This window comes from Halyomorpha halys, unplaced genomic scaffold (genome assembly GCF_000696795.3).
Source record: "Halyomorpha halys isolate HHAL.00 unplaced genomic scaffold, Hhal_1.1 Scaffold231.1, whole genome shotgun sequence".
NCBI classification, from domain to species: domain Eukaryota; kingdom Metazoa; phylum Arthropoda; class Insecta; order Hemiptera; family Pentatomidae; genus Halyomorpha; species Halyomorpha halys.
In genome coordinates this window covers 803,880-821,913 of record NW_027114318.1, presented here as the reverse complement: position 1 = coordinate 821,913, position 18,034 = coordinate 803,880, and positions in this window count along the sequence as shown.

Genomic DNA, 18,034 nt, shown 5'->3' with positions numbered 1-18,034 from the left:
TTAACTTATACTTTTTGTTAAATATTATACATTACACTAACAAAATGAATAACAGTTTCTCTACAGTTGTTTATCTGTTTCGTAGTGCTAAATCCAATTTTGAGGTTGAAATATGCATTAATCATAGAAATATTCATACTATTTTTTACTTTCTTGCATGGAACTCCGTAACTATGCATTATATCGAAAATACCCCCTACATATAAGGTTAATTAGACAAAATTTACAATTAAGTTTCTTCTAGTTTTTGACAGTACGACCAACGGTTTACGAGCTAGGTAATGTTGAAAATTGATAATATTCGCATACTTCAAAATATCATAGGGTTTGTCGTCGGTTTTTTGCAGATAACACATAATCACAAACATAACGCGTAAGTATTAAATATGATTATTCTGAATGATTCCTGATGAAATAATTTAAAAATGGACAGTAGTTACCTGGCAAAGCAATATTCCCGACGGAATTATGGCAGGAGAGAAGAATCCATCTGGACGTACTAAGCGTTCCCTGATAGCGGAACAATTGCAAGAGTGCTGTACCATAATTTTCTGTCTCATTTGCATTTCAGATTAAGGGAACCTGCTGCCTGGAAACCGAGCCTCCCAAATTATATTTTGCCTCTTTTAAACATTGCACATTTCTAAAGTTTCCAAGAGACATCAGGAATATTTTGAAATCTAAAATACTGTAAGAGTGAGTATATCATATATTAAATAATTTGATCTTTTTTAAACATTTTCGGGTTTGCATCAAAGGTTGCATCAGCTGAAAATATTTGACTTTTAAATTTTATAGATAGTTATGAATTATTTTTAATATAAAATGATTTTTTTTAACTTTATTAAACACATTTTAATTGGTACTAAATCACAAGGGCATTTCTCAATTCTGATTTTTACTATTAATATTTACTTAAGGCGTGAATAAAAAATGATTATTTGTTGATTGATAACATCTATGATTACATTGCACTAAGACAAACAGTCCCAAACATTTTAACTGATTATATTAACTAGTACAATTACATAATAATAACTTATCATACAATTAGATAATTTTACAACACAAAAGAGGCAGTTAAATTTATTTTTATTTTAACACTAACACATACAGGAGGGGTAGGAATAAAATAATACCGTTTTCCACAATTCCATATTAATCTTTTTCATACTGGATGAATTTTGTAACTGTCCGTTGGTACACCATTCCGCCCTTTTACAAATTGGAGTCAACTAGAAGAGAACTAAGTATCTTGGCAGGATAATTACCTTAAAAGTTGATTGTATAATAAAAACCATCGTAACTAATGAAACAAACTTATCTGCCTAAAATAGAAAAAAAGTTCAGCCTACATAATTATGCTTTTGATTGTAAAAAAAAGAAATGGAAAATAATAGATTTTTAATGAACAATTAATGGGATATGAACATTAATAAAGGAGTTATAGAAGAGAAAACCCTTCTATTCTAACTTTTCTCGAAAAAAAAAGGTTCACCCAAAAAAACAAGTATTGACTTTCTTATTTATTTATAATCGTTTTTCATTAAATTAATAAATTACGTAAATGTGTGTACTAAATTAATGAATATCCTGAATTAGAAGAAGTTTATAGGTTGTATTTATTCCATTTTGTAAACAGGTAGGTAATGCAGTAATTCCATTGATTTTTTTTCGCCTTTTAAACAATCAGCGATGCAAAAGGAACAAAGGAAAGCAAAAAAAAAAAAAAGGATATTAACCAAAATAAAAACAGAGGATAAAACCAAAATATGTAAATAAAAACAATTTCATATATAGCACGACGGATACAGTTTTCTAATGTTTGTTGTTCTCTTTTTGTGAACTTTCACAGTTAAATTTTACTTTTCTAAATTTTATTTTTCAGTCTTTCATTTTTAGATAGTTATCGAATTCTTTCATAGTAGATATTTATCCTCTTTTATAATAAATAATAATGAGAAATGGTTAATTATTTCCATTAAACAAAATTGTGGATGATTAGACATTTTAAAAATTAATCATTTAAGCCATGTCAAAATATTTTAACGATGTTAAGACCTAGCTCATACTTACCCACAGATAATCCAATTACAATACAGAGATAGAATTTATTATTAAAAATCAAGGGAACATAAGACGTGTATATTCGTTGAAAATTTTTATTCAATTTTGTTTTTATGATCACAATAGTTCCCTTTACTATATCTTTCATACCTATGCATTAGTAAGAGACAACACGTAATAATTTAAACACAAAATGTAAATTACATTTTTTTGTTTTTTTTAATGAACTCCTGATTAATCGAGTTCGATGATGAATGAATTTATTGAGTTTATTCCATTTAAGAGATTCTTTTAATTTATCTAATACAAATAAGGACTGGCGTAATTAGTAGGTTATTTATTTATTTTAGATAAATTAATATAAATTTGAACTAAACAAGTAAAATAATTATTAATGTCGTTATGATGGATGAAGTGGGGATCGCCTAAATTAATAAATTTAAAACCCGAAACATTTGCGAATCTGACATTTGAGAACCTAATACAGACTGCTGCAATTTTAGTAAAGCGTTATTAAATTTATTTATTTATTGCTATTTACAACTGTACATTATAATACATAAAGTAAATTTGATCTCAGTTAAAATGGATTGTTACAGGCGTGTAGAGAAACTACCCATCGGTAGCACTCTAATGACGTTTTACATTAAGAGGTCTCTGGGCCATCTTCTTTTCAGGCGCCTCGGAGGATTGTCAGGAATGGAAGAGGAAGCAAGCTTAGAAACTAGTGGGTTTGGGTGGTTAGGGATTCTGTAATGGAAGGAATAATATCTGGTTCGGGCTAGATCGGTTACATATGGAATATTAAGGTTATTAAAATTAAACTCAAAATTGCTTAAGACGCTATTTAGTCAGTTTTACAAAAACGTTTAGGTAAAGGACAAATTTCAGATAATACTCCCCTGACCTCCGATAAGTTGGGAAATCCGGTCAAAATTGTTAGTAAATTTAAGATTTTGTCCTTCCCCCAGAATAAGTTGTTGCAGCAACGCCTCCAAAGAACGAACATTTTATTTATATCATTATAAGTATGAGAGCTAATAATTTTTGATTTAAATAAATGTAAATGCTTTTTAGTTTAAATAAATACAACTTTTCTATATAAAGATAAATAAATAAAAGATAAAATGGTTTCTATTCTATTCTCAAAGAATACCATAAAGAGGAAATGTATTTGTAAGAGGGGCATGAAGTAACTGAAGACACATCCCTAATGCATAAGAGAAGAGCCGGTTCCAAGGAAAGCTTCCAGCCGAGAAATTATTTACCGGATGGATTCAGTCCACGTGGGGTCTGCTAGCAATCAGGGCCGGCAATATCTTGCACAGGTGGAACCCTCTTGCACATTTAATGCTTTTTAAATTGCATCTTCCATTTACGTTTTGGCCGTATCGTAAAACTAGAAGGGGGGACTTGGGAGCTGCACTAGGCGTCTGGTATTCTGAACAGTCGTAAATGAAAAACTTGCAAGTTTAAACAAGTCATATGCTGAATTTTTATATGAATGCTGGTTAGAAGTGGTTTAAAAATAATTGGGAAATGACAATTTGAGAACTAATAATTATCAAACTAAATTAAAAAGAAAAATAGTCTAAGATATTTACTAGAAAAACGATCATTACCGTAAATTATTGAACCCTACAACAATAAAGAAATAATTAATAAATAAATAAAATAAAGAATGTATTTGACTCTTTGTCTTATTTTACTATTTGTTAATTACTTTTAATTAACAAGCTCTTAAAAAATATATTTCAAATTAGTAAATTCTTAATTTTAAACCATTATTTTTTTTAAACATGTTTATTGGAGCATCAACTACATGAATCAGTCGTTAAATATATTTATATTAAAAAATAACTAATAATTAAATATAAATAATTAAGATGGTAGAATATATATTTAGAAAAATAATGAGTATTATAATTGTTTAACAAATATATTTAAATTAGATCTATTATTATTATTTTTAAATTTTAATGAAATACTACTATGTGCCACACTCAAGGGCTATTCAGTATATTAGATAAAGAGAAAATTAAATACAAAAATAATACATGAAATAAAATTAGTTAAACAAAGCTAAAATGGATAATAATAAGAAGAGAGATTTATAGAAAACAATTAAAGTAAAAAATTAAAAATTAAATAAATCATCTTGGAGAAATTCATTTTTATTTACAGTATTTACACACTGCCCAGGGAGCCCCAAACTGTGACTATAGGATCCCAACCTTTCTCTTACTGGTATTGAGAGCCAGTGGAGACTGAGTAAGTACACAAGTTGACCATTGTCAGCGGCATTATTCTAAATGTTTTATTGTTTTTAATTAAATTATGTGATGAGTGGTAAACATAACATTTTCTAACAAACTAGTTCATGACTACAAAAAATGCAATATCAATATGTAACTTGCATATACCATTGAAATTATTTAGAATTTAGAATTGAGCGTAAAATAATTTATACACAATAACTTTATCATTTGAGGATAAATTTGATCTATAATATAGGATGAAAAATTGTAACATAAATAAATCAATTTTTTTTTGTATGATATTCTTATTGATTAAATAAATAAAAACGAAGTTTAAATTTAAATATTTAACAAAGGTTCTTTTGGCCTTCAAGAAAGACTTCTCAAGTACGACTTGAAAAGCAAAAGGTTCCTTCCCTTTGAACTTCACCGAGAACCCCATTAAATTTAATTGAAGTTTTTAAGTCGGTCCTAAATACTATTAGCAAGTTACTGTATAGAGTTAGGAGGATAGTGGAAAAAGTTCGGTTAACTTTTGAATTCGATTACTAAATTATCCTAAAAATATAAATTGACTCATCCGAACTGTTCTAAATTTGATTAATTAAACGTCAATTATCAAAACTTAATAACGAAGTATGTCAATATAGGTTTTAGGTTAAAAAACAAAACAAGATTCATCAGAAAAATGAACTAATAATGAATTATTAACTAAAATTAGTATTTTAATAATATTTAACTACTACTCTAACATAAAATTAACTAATCCCATCGCCTATTTCAAATCTCTTATCTTCTTCAGTTGTAATCCTCAGTCAATTATCGTAGCAGCATTTGACATATCATTCCTTATCCGATCCTCGTACCATTTTCACCTTCATCCATTGCTTTAAAATAAACTTATTATTCCCGTCTATTCAATTTTTTATCCACTCAGTTATTCCTGAATTTTGAACAGTTTTTGTCAATTTAATGTTAAAAATTCGTAAAAAGGTTTGTAAACCAACACTAAAGTTTTTTTTTTCTTGGGTGAGTAGTAACTAAAAAGTGCGCTTTAGTGCCTAAGAGTAAAATTAAAAATATATATATAAGAGTTAAATATATATACCTAATTAAATCATACGAATAAAGAAACTTGTTTTTCATTACCCTTCCTACAACCATTCCGCTCTAACTCAAATCCTCTATTCTCACCTAGGAATCCACCATTCTGACCTCTGTATCCCTCACCAACAAACTAAAATATTTGAAAATTCTTTTTTAGCCCGTTACATAGCCTTCTGAAATTCCCTCCCTTCTCATGTCCAGCAAGCTTTTCCCCTATCTTTATTTAAATCGCTCCTTTTTCAATACCTTCTCACACCCCAAAATAACGCTCCTTAATCACAATACCTAGGCTGAAAAAAGCAATTTAGAACAGAAGTAAATAATTTTTTAGGTAGGAATAGATTATTTTATTTTATATTAACTTAGTGCTTTTTTTTTTTTTTTTTTGTAATAAAAAATTCATATTTTGTTTAGGTATTTTTAACTGTATAGGTATTTCTCTTCTCTAGTGCTAACCACATAGCATTGTATAACATTGTTAGAAGTTGATAATTTCAAATAAGAATTAATTATTTTAGAATTATTTATATATTAGACACTGAATTATATCATTAGAAAATAATGTATTGATCATTTTATTTATTTTCATAATTTATACTTGTTTTATTTGTAATTTTGAATAGGAATTTATTTTATTTTGTTTTGTTTATAGAGTTTATAATTAAGTTATTTTTATTTTTATTATTAGTTTTTATTAGATGTGTTTGCTTTTAATCGTACACTCGTGTTATTCTAAAGAGACCTTGTTCCAGAATAAAAATGGTTTTCTATCTATCTATCTATCTATAATTACGTTAGTTCTATAATTATGATATATAATTTAGAATCTTTTATGAATATGGACATTGGCTCCTACATCTTACTCATCATCATACTTAATTAATTATTAAAAACAAATGTATCTAATGACTTAAAATATAATAAGAATGTCCTCAGAGGTACTTAGTCATCTACACAAATCAGGATGGTTAGTAATCGGCATTTGTGCCAGCGGTATCTTTCCACAGCAAATATCCCGCTCATTATTCCTTTCTGGAATTCCCTCCCTTCTAATATCCAGCAAGCTTCTTCCCAAACTTCATTTTAATCGCTCCTTTTTCAATATTTTTTCACATCCCTAAAAGACGCTTCCGAATCATGATGCCTAGGCTTACAAAAGGAATTTGGATCAGAAGTAAATATTTTTTTAGGTAGGGATAGATTATTTTATTTTATGTTGACTTAGTACTGTTTTTTTTTTTTTAATTTGTAATAAAAATTTCATATTTTATGTTGGTATTTCATGTGCAATTTATAACATTAATTGTGAATAAGAATTTATTTAATTTTGTTTAAAGATTATATAATTATTTACATTGTTGAGTATGTTTAAATTGCTTTTAATAGTGCACTGATTGTCAGCAGATATATAGCTAAAAATTTTATATTATTTTTTTAAATTCATTCTTAGGCACTAAAGCCAAACCTTTGTTAATTTTATTTATTATTTTTGAATTAATTGTTAGGAAATAAACAAAAAGTAATGCAATTAAAAAGCATATTTATTAGAATTAATGATTCTGTCAAAATAAAAATTCATTAGCAAAGGTTTTTTGTAAAAGGCCTCAGGAAACAAAACATTGAAAATATATACTTAAAATACGAAAACAAAGGTTGCAGAATGAAGGATGAAGCCTGAATGTTTAATATAGGGAGATATAAATAAAAGCCCCAAAGAAGCCCTTTATGCTTTAGAGGCGGAGATTATTCAAGACGGAAAGTTCTGAGGTGCTATCATAGCATCCAGTTAACCATTCTTTACGATCCTATAAATTCAAGGATAACTTTTAAAATTTAAACAGATCAAGAGGGCGAGCTACAAACAAAACGAAATTGGGTTAATAGACCTATGTAATCTTAATTCATATGGGACTATAATGTGAAACAGTAATAATATTTGTCCAAGTTATAAAGTAGACTAAAATCAGTATTATTCTTGTTATAAGGTAGATAATAGGTCGTCTGATCAATATGTTTTTTGTCAATTTACCAATTTAATTTTTTTATTAATTTATATTATTTTATTTTTATACCAGATCGGCCTGGTGGGCCTTACATGGTTTTTAACAGTCGATTATGAGGGGGTACAGTCATACAAATGACACCCCTAACTATATAAAATGTTCTTATTAAAAGAAAAAAAAAAGAAAATAAATAGATAAGAATAATGCTTCTTAATAAAAGAGGAAAGTAAAATTAATAACAAAAAATAATGATATTGGTACACTTAAATAAAACAAACAATAGTCTTCTAATAGTAAAAAGGAACAAGTTAATTTGAAATAGGGAAGAGAGAAAAAAAATAAAATGACAATAATAATGAATAATAATAATTAGTAAATAGAGCTAGTGTGACTATGAATTAATTTTATATTTATTAAAAATTTATAAAAGAATGTCCTGCAACAGTCTGGGCTTCAGTCTTCGGGTTGAGGTTGGGTTTCCCAGGTTGTAGGTCACTGCTCCTTTAACTGTCGGCAACTGGGAGTGGAACTTCATGAACTGATTTTTGATATAATCCTCTATTGACTCCATTTGTAATTCGCGATGCAATTGGCTATTTCTTATGAACCAAGGAGCATTAACTGCGATTCTTAGGACTTTATTTTGAAAAAATTGTAATTTTTTCCTTTTCGTAAACAATGCTGCTCTGAAGTCTGGGTCACAGCCATACATGAGCAGTGAACTGAGAATTGTTTTTTTTTTTATTTTATTTATTTATTGATATTTACAACTGTATAAAAAATACAACCAGTAAATTTGATCATAATGACATAATGAAATGATACAGGATGTAGAGAAACTACCCAGTAGTAGAACTCTAAAAACAGTTTACAATATAAGATCACGAGGCCATCTTCTTTTCAGGCGCCTCGGAGGATTCCCAGGAATGGAAGAGGAAGCAAGGTTAGAAACGAGTGGGTTTGGGTGGTTAGGGAGTTTGAGAATTGTTTTAAAAATAAGAACAGTAGTTTCAGGTATTAATTTGGATTTTCTATTTAGAAAGTGATATAGCATTGCTAACCTTGCGTAGGTTTGAGTTAGTTTGATGTTGATATGGTGATTCCAGGTAAGGCGACGTTCGAGCTGAATTCCCAGGTATTTTACTGTTTCACTGGTAGGATTCCATTTCACATTTTTACCTTTAATGATTAGTTCCGATGGATCCGATAGTAGCGTCTGAGAGTAAAAACTATTGAAGTACATTTTTCAATGTTCAGATAATAATTTATTTAGTGAAGTATTGTTCTAGATCATTAGGGTGACTTTACGAAGTATATCTAGCCATTATTATATTGTCGTGTCGAGAGAACATTACTGTATTGTCAGCGAACATAGCTATGGACGTATGTGTGGACTAGATGATGTGGTAAAGATAGAAATTGAACAGAATGGGAGAAAATACTGAACCTTGTGGAGTACTGGCATGGATTTTTCTCAGGGTAGAATTTCAGTTATTTATTCTAACAGAAAATATTCTGCCGTTGAGGAACGAGCTCAGAATATTGTATAAGTCTTTCAGAGTGTCTACTTCCTTTAGTTTGTATAGGAGACCTCATGCCAGACCTTATCAAACGCTTGTTGGAAGTCCAAGAACGCTACCAGGGTGTGTTTCTTCTTTTCGAATCCGTTTATCATAAATTCTGATAGTCTTGTCAGTTGGTGAGAAGTAGAATGACTGTACAGAAGACCGAATTGAAAATCTGGAATAATTTCGATGCTCTGAAAAAAAGAATAACGGTTTTTTTTTTTTATAACTAATTCCAGTAATTTTCCAAAAATGGGTAATAAACTGATGGGTCTGCTGATTATTTTAGCGATTTCACCAGGTTTATATATCACTACCAGCTCGGGTTTCCTCCACGTATCAGGAAAATAACCAGAACGGATGCAGCTGTTAAAAATTGACGTGATGAAAACGACAGAATTTCTGTGTAAAATTATTATTGTTATGACACTTTTTCAGGCCGTAAAACCAAAATCAACCGAACAAGATACGTTTGGAAGGCGAAAACAAAAAAATTTTCTTATTAATAACTTTTTTATATCAAACTTTAATACTTAAAATAATACATTTATTGGATTTCTATCAATGGGTAGATTGTCCACATGTTTGTGGATGATAATGTTGCTATGTCACCTACAACAAATGTACTTGTATATATTTTTATACAGTTGTAAATAACAATAAATAAATTATAAAAATAAATAAATATATGATTTCACATACTAATAAAATTAGGACGTTATCCTGACGAAATTCGTTAAAATGTTTATATTATAATTTAGTTTTTATAAAAATTTTACGGTTTTCAGAGCATTCACTTTGGACCTTATAATAAAAAACTGATAATTAGCATAATCCTAACCTAATATGTTGGAGCTATATGGATTGGCTGCCTAGAGGTTGCCACCCTCTAGAATACAGAAAAATACTTAAAAAATAAAGTATTTTTTTACAATTTTATCCTTCCTACATATTTATCCTATTTTTCACACCATTTCTCTAAGCTTTCCTCATCATTAGACATTAGATTGTAATAAGTAATTCCTTATTAAAAATGAAGTATGATACAGGTTTGGATTCAATAAAGGTAGAGACACATATTTAATAAAGACTTGGTTGAAAGGCAGATTTCACAATCTGCAAGCTACAGTAAAGAGAGTTATGCTTACGCGAGGTGATCAACATGCTGAGAACCAACAAAGATATGACAATTCATCACTCAACTCGGTAGCTCTTCTCGTATAATGTGAAAACTGAATTAGCTCTTGCGATGGGAGCTGGCGTTCCATGAGGCTAAAGCCATTAAGTAATCGAGTCTTTGCAACAGCTTAATTTGCATAAGAGAGGGCGGCACCGGGAACAATGAGTGGGATATTTGCTGTGGAAAGATACCGCCGGCACAAATGCCGATTACTAACCATCCTGATTTGTGTAGATGACTAAGTACCTCTGAGGACATTCATATTATATTTAAAGTTATAACATACATTAGTTTTTAATTATCAATTAATTATGATGATGACTAAGATGTAAGATCCATATATCCGTATCCATAAAAAAATCGAAACTATATATCTAACGTTATAATAGATAGATAGAAAATCAGTTTTATTCTGGGACAAGATCCCTTTAGGATAACATTTACGATTAAAAGCAAATCATTTAACCAGACACTAATAATAAAAATAAAACTAACTTAATTTATACAGTCTACAACGTAAATAATTATAAAATCTATAAACAAAATAAAATAGATTCATATTCATAATTAAAAATAAAAGAAGTATAAATTATGAAAATAATCAATACATTCACTTCTAATGATATAATGCAGTGTCCAATATGTAAATAAATCTAAAATAAAGAAAAATAAAATAAATTAATTCTTATTTGAAATTATTAACTTATAACAAAATTATAAAATGCTAACAGCATGAAATACCTAATTATAAATTTTGAATAAATAACAATTTTCCTTGTTTCACATTTATTTTATATCATTATAATGAAAACAACGTTTCGGGGTTATCCCCCATTTTCTGGTCTCTAGAACAAATTCTCAAATACATAACAAGCATACAACATTTAAAATATATCTCAATTATTTATTAAAAAGGTTTTATAAACAAATTACCTGATTAACATCTATATATAATTACTATCTCCTTATTAGTCCAATCTTGCTAATACCAATAAATTATTGTCACATAGTAAAATTTCTTTAAGAATTAAACAGTTACATTTTATAAATAAGGAGATATAATTACCTTCCTGAAAGGTTATCTTTAACATTGATAACAAATACATAATAGATTAGCTAACATTGTCTTACCTCTATTACTTAAAAGATGACTAATTTAATAACATTTATTTATAAAACATTTTTTTTATATATTAACAATACATTTAAAGAAAGATAAGATAAAGCAATAAAGTTAAAAAAGATACCAAAACTTTATGTACACACAAAATAGACATTGTAAATAAATTAACAATTAGGTTATATAACAGTTATATAGTTTAGAATAATTTAATGTATTATTAATACATAAAATAATTTGTTTTATCAAATCTTTTGATTAATAGAGGTAAGACAATGTTAGCTAGGCTATAATCTATTTGTTATCAATGTTAAAGATAACCTTTCACGAAGGTAATTATATCTTCTTATTTATAAAATGTAACTGTTTAATTATTAAAGAAATTTGACTATGTGACAATAATATGTTGGTATTAGCAAGATTGGACCAATATGGAGAAACATTAATCAGGTAATGTTCTTAAAAACTTTTAATAATATAAGGAGCGTTATTCATTCAACATGTATAATTAGTTTTAAAAAAAACAAAACTCTTCCAGTAGAAGATATTACTTTAAGAAATACCTAAAAAAAAAATATGAAATTATAATTACAAATTTAAAAAAAAACAGTACTAAGTCAATATAAAATAAAATAATCTATTCCTACCTAAAAAATTATTTACTTCTGATCCAAATTCTTTTCTTAAGCCTAGGTATTATGATTGGGGAGCGTCGTTTTGGGATGTGAGAAGGTATTGAAAAAGGAGCGATTTAAATGAGGATAGGGGAGAAGTTTGCTCAATATTAGAAGGGAGTGAATTCCAGAAGGCGGGCTAAAAAAGAATTTTCAAATGTTTTGGTTAGGTGGGGAGGGATATAGATATCAGAATGGTAAAATGGTTTCCTAGGAGTGAATAGAGGATTGGGGTTGGAGCAGACTGGATGTAGGAGAGTACTGAAAAAGAAGTTTCTTTATACTTATTATCCCATTAGGTATATATCTTTATAACTCTTATATAGACTTTATAACTCTACAGAGTTATAATTAATATATTATTCGATTGGAATGAGTTATCATGTATTGTGGTTCTATGAAGGTCTATGCTTCGAGAAAAATTATTAAGGGTTGGCATTTATGACTTTATCGGAATAGGGTGTCTTATCACTAACGTTAACAAACTTGCATTTCCAACCTTTTTTAAGGCAGCACAAAATTTTCCTTTTATGGCTCTACACGTTGAAGGTGTCGCTCATCGTTCATAGCTTTATTATGTTGTGGACTTTCATTTGACTTTTTTAGGACCATCTAATTCATCTGAACAAATCTACTCAGTTTCATTAAAATCCCCTCCTTAAACTGAACATATCCCTATCTATCTTATGTGTGTAAATAAGAAATACGATTTCAGAGATAATCATCAGTAGAAGATCAGAATGTTTTTACTTGCAATATACTTGTGGATGATTTGTCCAAGGCACTCAAGAAGACAAGTTGTACATATTATGTCATCAAGTCCTATCTTCTTCATATAAATATAGTTTAATTTTGCACTCCTCTTTGGTCGTATTCTTTGACTAGGAATAACTACTATAGATAATAATTAAATTACGCACATAAAAAATAATTAAGTTATAACTATAGACTTTAGGATACAATGATATTTATGTATGCTAGCTATTTTTTGCATATTGTACTTTTCAAACTTTTAATTAATCCTAATTCATTGATTAATGCAGGTTTCATGCCGTTTTTCAATTTCAGGCGCTTTTTAAATTTTGCTCTATCATAAAGTCTCTCCTTTCCGTTTTAAGCTAATATTTCAAAAGTGATATAGGGCCGTCGCTCTCCGGGGATTTAGCGGGCGGGTACGGCGAAGAAAGATTGCCTTTTTTTTAGTGTTATGATCTCCTCTTGTGAGATTGTGACTTGTCGTTCATCGACCAACCTACTCGCTATAATTGTCTGTTTGAAAAGTCAGATAAGTAAGGCTACCATGGAGGGTGGGAGTGGAGGCCCTATTATATATTATATTATTGTAGATATTATTTAACAAACTGGATGATATATGTTAGAGTAGTATTCTTTCAAAAGTCAGTATATCCGCCGCTTGTGCATAATTATGATGGTTGTACATTACGTAGACAGAGTTGGACAACAATTAAACTAATAGCTGAAGTTACCATGGATACGATATTTATTTATGAATGGTTCATTCATGAAGAAGGGTCGTATCCATGGCGATTTTAGCTATAGCTAATTTTTGTCCATCTCTGCATGTAGATAAGTTCAATTTGTAGGTAAGTCGTACAATTGCAATTTTGCAGATTTCATCTCAACAGTTCACGAAACAGTTCTCGTGTATTCAATATAAAAAATGTCTTGATAACTTGCAGAAGGCCGTATTGGTACAAAAAAGAATCTTTTAAATCACTATAATCCCATACTATCTGACTAGAATTGTACATCTGGGCTCCGTAAACTCGAAGTTAAAGGATCCAATAACACTAGGGTCGGGCCCATATCGCTTTTATAGTAAGTGTGTGGATGAAGGTGCAGACGAATTCCACTTAATAATAAAGTAGGACAGGATAATCCCGGATTATATTCCATCCCATCTTCCACAGCATCTGGACCTCCTTAGGTCGTAGACTATCGCTTCAATAGTTGTCCACTTCTAAGAATAGTAAATTATAAACAATCTTCGTATAACTTCCTCGCTCTTTTTATTTAGGCTGAAATGGACAGTATTTGGGGGAAAATATGGTACAGCTTTTAATACAGTCAAGATGGGCTGAAAGCTTTGTACCACAAATTTATTGTTATTTTCACTACGTTTCGGCCTAACAAACCATCTTCAGGTACAAAATAAATACAACAGTATAAATTGTCTCCAATTTAAGCCTCAAAACATAGTCCAAAGTTTTGGCCAGTTCGGCCGTCCTAAAAGACAATATAATTAATTTCAAAACATTTTTGCAGGCTATTCTACCCAGGTCGTCAATTTCACTGGTGGCACATATAATTTAATTTTAACGCATAGCTCTATCTTACAATCATCAGCTATTATACTATTTTTAAAAATAGTATAATAGCTGATGATTGTAAGATTACTAATCTTACAATCATCAGCTATGTTTTAATTAAATTAATATTATATACATTTAAACGATAAATTATTTGTATAAATTTCTTACAACTTGTATAATTTAAGACTTACAGCCTATTTAGGCTTATTACAAGCAATGTTAATTCATTTATTATTAACGAATTAACATCAGTCTGATTCAGGAATGTATAATATTCATTAAATTTTAACGTATTTTGTTTAATAAAACATGGCAGATAGCAATTGTAAGAAAGGTTCACGCATTAAATTTTTTTAAATTTATTTATTTATTGATATTTACAACTGTATAAAAAATACAACAAGTAAATTTGATCATAATGACATAATGATGTGATACAGCATGTAGAGAAACTACCCAGTAGTAGAACTCTAAAAACAGTTTAGAATATAAGGTCAGGAGGCCATCTTCTTTTCAGGCGCCTCGGAGGATTTCCAGGAATGGAAGAGGAAGCAAGGTTAGAAACTAGTGGGTTTGGGTGGTTAGGCAGTTTATTGCATTAAAATTAAATCATATGCAACAAAACAGGCTTTACTAGACTAGTTTGAACAGGAGAAAGAAGAGAATGTATTTATGATTGTTTATTGTTTTTTTTTATTGCCTTTCTATGTATACTATATTGCTATGATAAAAAAGATCAAAATTATTAAGAATAAATACCAAATTTATCAATATAAATGTTCGATATATTATTGCTTTTTTTTATTTATTATTTTTTTAAATAACATGATATACAAAATAAATAATGGTAGGCTTTAATAATTAAAGAGACAAAAACGAAAATAAATGAAAGAGAAACAGACAAGTGGAAGAGGGCGACCGGAATTTTCTTGACGGAGAGAATAAAAAATGAGGCGATAAGAGAAAAGGCGGAAGTAAAGAAAACCGTCTTAAAAATAATAAGAAAAGGGGAAATGGAATGTAAAAAATGGATGCCAGAAGAAATACTGCCTAAACAGGCTCTACCCTGGATTTGTTGGAAGTGAAAAGCCATCATAAAATTAGAAGGCTCACCTTAGGAGAACGTTGTTGCATTTCAATGTGAAAGATGTTTCATGTCGGTGGTTTTAGACTCGTTTATAAGTGAAACTGTATAGCAAAGCCACAAAATGGAATGGGGACTCGTATTTTATAACAGTTTTTATTATTTTTAGGAGAGGAAATTATTATATTAGCAATTATTTTTACAACTAGGTACATACAATAATAATTTAGATAAATTCTCAAGTAACATGAAAGACAGAATGAAAGATACCTAGCTAAACTGTAAAAATTGCAATAAACTGCACTAACACATTAACGACTATACAAAAAATACATATATATTATAGCTTAGTGGCAACACAGTATAGTACGAACTAAATAGTTACAATATTTTGTTCAAGAAGCGATTTGCGATATGAATTTCTTACAACTTAAGGATGCGCAGGATCATAAAAATCAATGGTACAAAACCTTTTTAAAGTTTGAGATTAAAATTAAAAATATTTCTACATAACATAACTAAAAATATCTCCTTTCATTAGAATTTCCAGAGTTACGCGGGCTGGAAATGAATCGAAAGGGATTAGTTTAATCGACTTCATTACCAAAACTTCATTTACCATAGGATTGTTATAACGACCACTTACCACCACTCGAAATTTTAAAAAATAATTAATTCAAATGTGTTTAGCTTGTACGCTGGTATACAACAATTGTTAGTTTGACAACTCAAATGACTCAATGATATTTCACGAATATTTTGAAACAGAGCTCAACTGTAAATATAACATGAAAGACAGAATGAGTATGGAAGATAACTAAACGATTAAAGATAAACTGTAAAAATTGCGATCAAATGTACAATCATATTAGCGACTATACCAAAAATACATATATATTACTGCTTTATGGCAACATATTATAGTAAGCTCAAGGTACGTTTTTTTTTATTACAATGTAATTCTATTGACTTTTTGTTTGTTCCTACGGTACGTACATGACCTGCGCTTAAAGCCCACAACTTATACATTTCTGAAATAACGCACGGATTAAGCACAAGTCACACCTAGTTCGAATTTATTATAGAGAATAATGTTATAGCGAGAGTTCTCATAGGTGTAAACTAGTCTTTTTAAATTTTATAAATAATTAATAATAATGAAACCTGCAAAAGAAAAAACACAAGTCGTCCTGTACGAGTGTGTACCGAAAATTATTAATTCTTGGTTGTTGTTGTTGTTGGTGATTGTTGCTTAAAGGCGTAAAACCCTCTGGTCATCAACGCCTATGGGATGATAAAAGTAAAAAAAAATAATAAAATAAATAAAAAATAGAAAAAAAAAAATAGAAAAATAATTTTAAAAAAAATAAATAAAAAACATAAAAATAAAAAACATAAAAATCGAAGAGGAGTTATAATTTATAAAGAAGGCGATTTGCTTTTAAAAATTCAAATACTCGTGTAATTTTAGCTTCCTCATCTGCGAGAGTTTCGGATAAATTAATTCTTTTTTTTACTACCTTCCTTGTCATTTCTGATATACGGCAGTGTTATCTACAGGGTATCACCCTATTTTAACCATGGTGAAGAGTCATGTTTTCATTTCATGGGAACGGAACAGAAATAAAAGTCGACCTCCAGGCCGGGTTCGAACCGGCGCCGCTGCAGTCACAAGTCACTTTAATCTGGGGCTTTAGCTTGCTCGGGAACTGTAAAATAGTTGATATTATTATATTGTCCAAAACGATTTTGATTTCAGAAGCAGTTTAAATTACTTCTTCATTCCGTTATACATCACCAATGGTGAGCAGTTTCTGCTGTAGATATAAAATTTGTATTAGAGTTCAATCTCTAAATATTAATCTGAGAGGAGAGACAACGATCACTCTGCGGTAGAAAGAGGTGAAATAGGTCACACAATTATCTCATCGAGAACATCTCTTATATTAAGTATAATGTAATTATTGACAGAACTTTAGCGAGACAATATTTGCTGGAGATGAAAAGTGTCGCAATTAGATAAAGTGACAGATGGTACAAAGACAAGAGACGACTGAGGAGACCAGGAGTCTCCGCTTGTGTCTACTCTAGGATAAGATTAGTCTCGGGTGACCCTTTCAGCTAGAATTAGCTCTATGTTGCACCCTTTATGGAGCCGGATGAACAGACTTTTCTAGAACTGGAGTAAGAAGGCAAGGAGAAAAAATTGACAAATATTTTAAATCCAATTTCAACTACTGCTAAGTTAAAACATAATATACTACAATAAAACTCTTTCAATTAGGATTTAAATGAACCAACTTAAAATTGTTATATATTATTAGAGAATTGAGTTAATTCTAAAAAACACTCCCATGTTTTTGAGAAAAAAAAAACTGGCAATTAAAGATTCGTTACATAAAAGACACTTTAAATTCAAATAAGATGGGGAACGAAAACAGTTCTCTTTTTTATGAAATTTTTTGGCCATGGAATATATTTAATTATGTCTTTTTTTATAAATTCCACAGGCATCAGTGCCTTGAACTACAGATTGTCAAAGTTAAGGTGGTCCTAAAAGTAAAAATTAAATATTCTCTTTTCATCATTGCCATCCTGGTCACTTCCAAGCCCTAAGAGTTTTCATTGAGACTAGGAAATGAC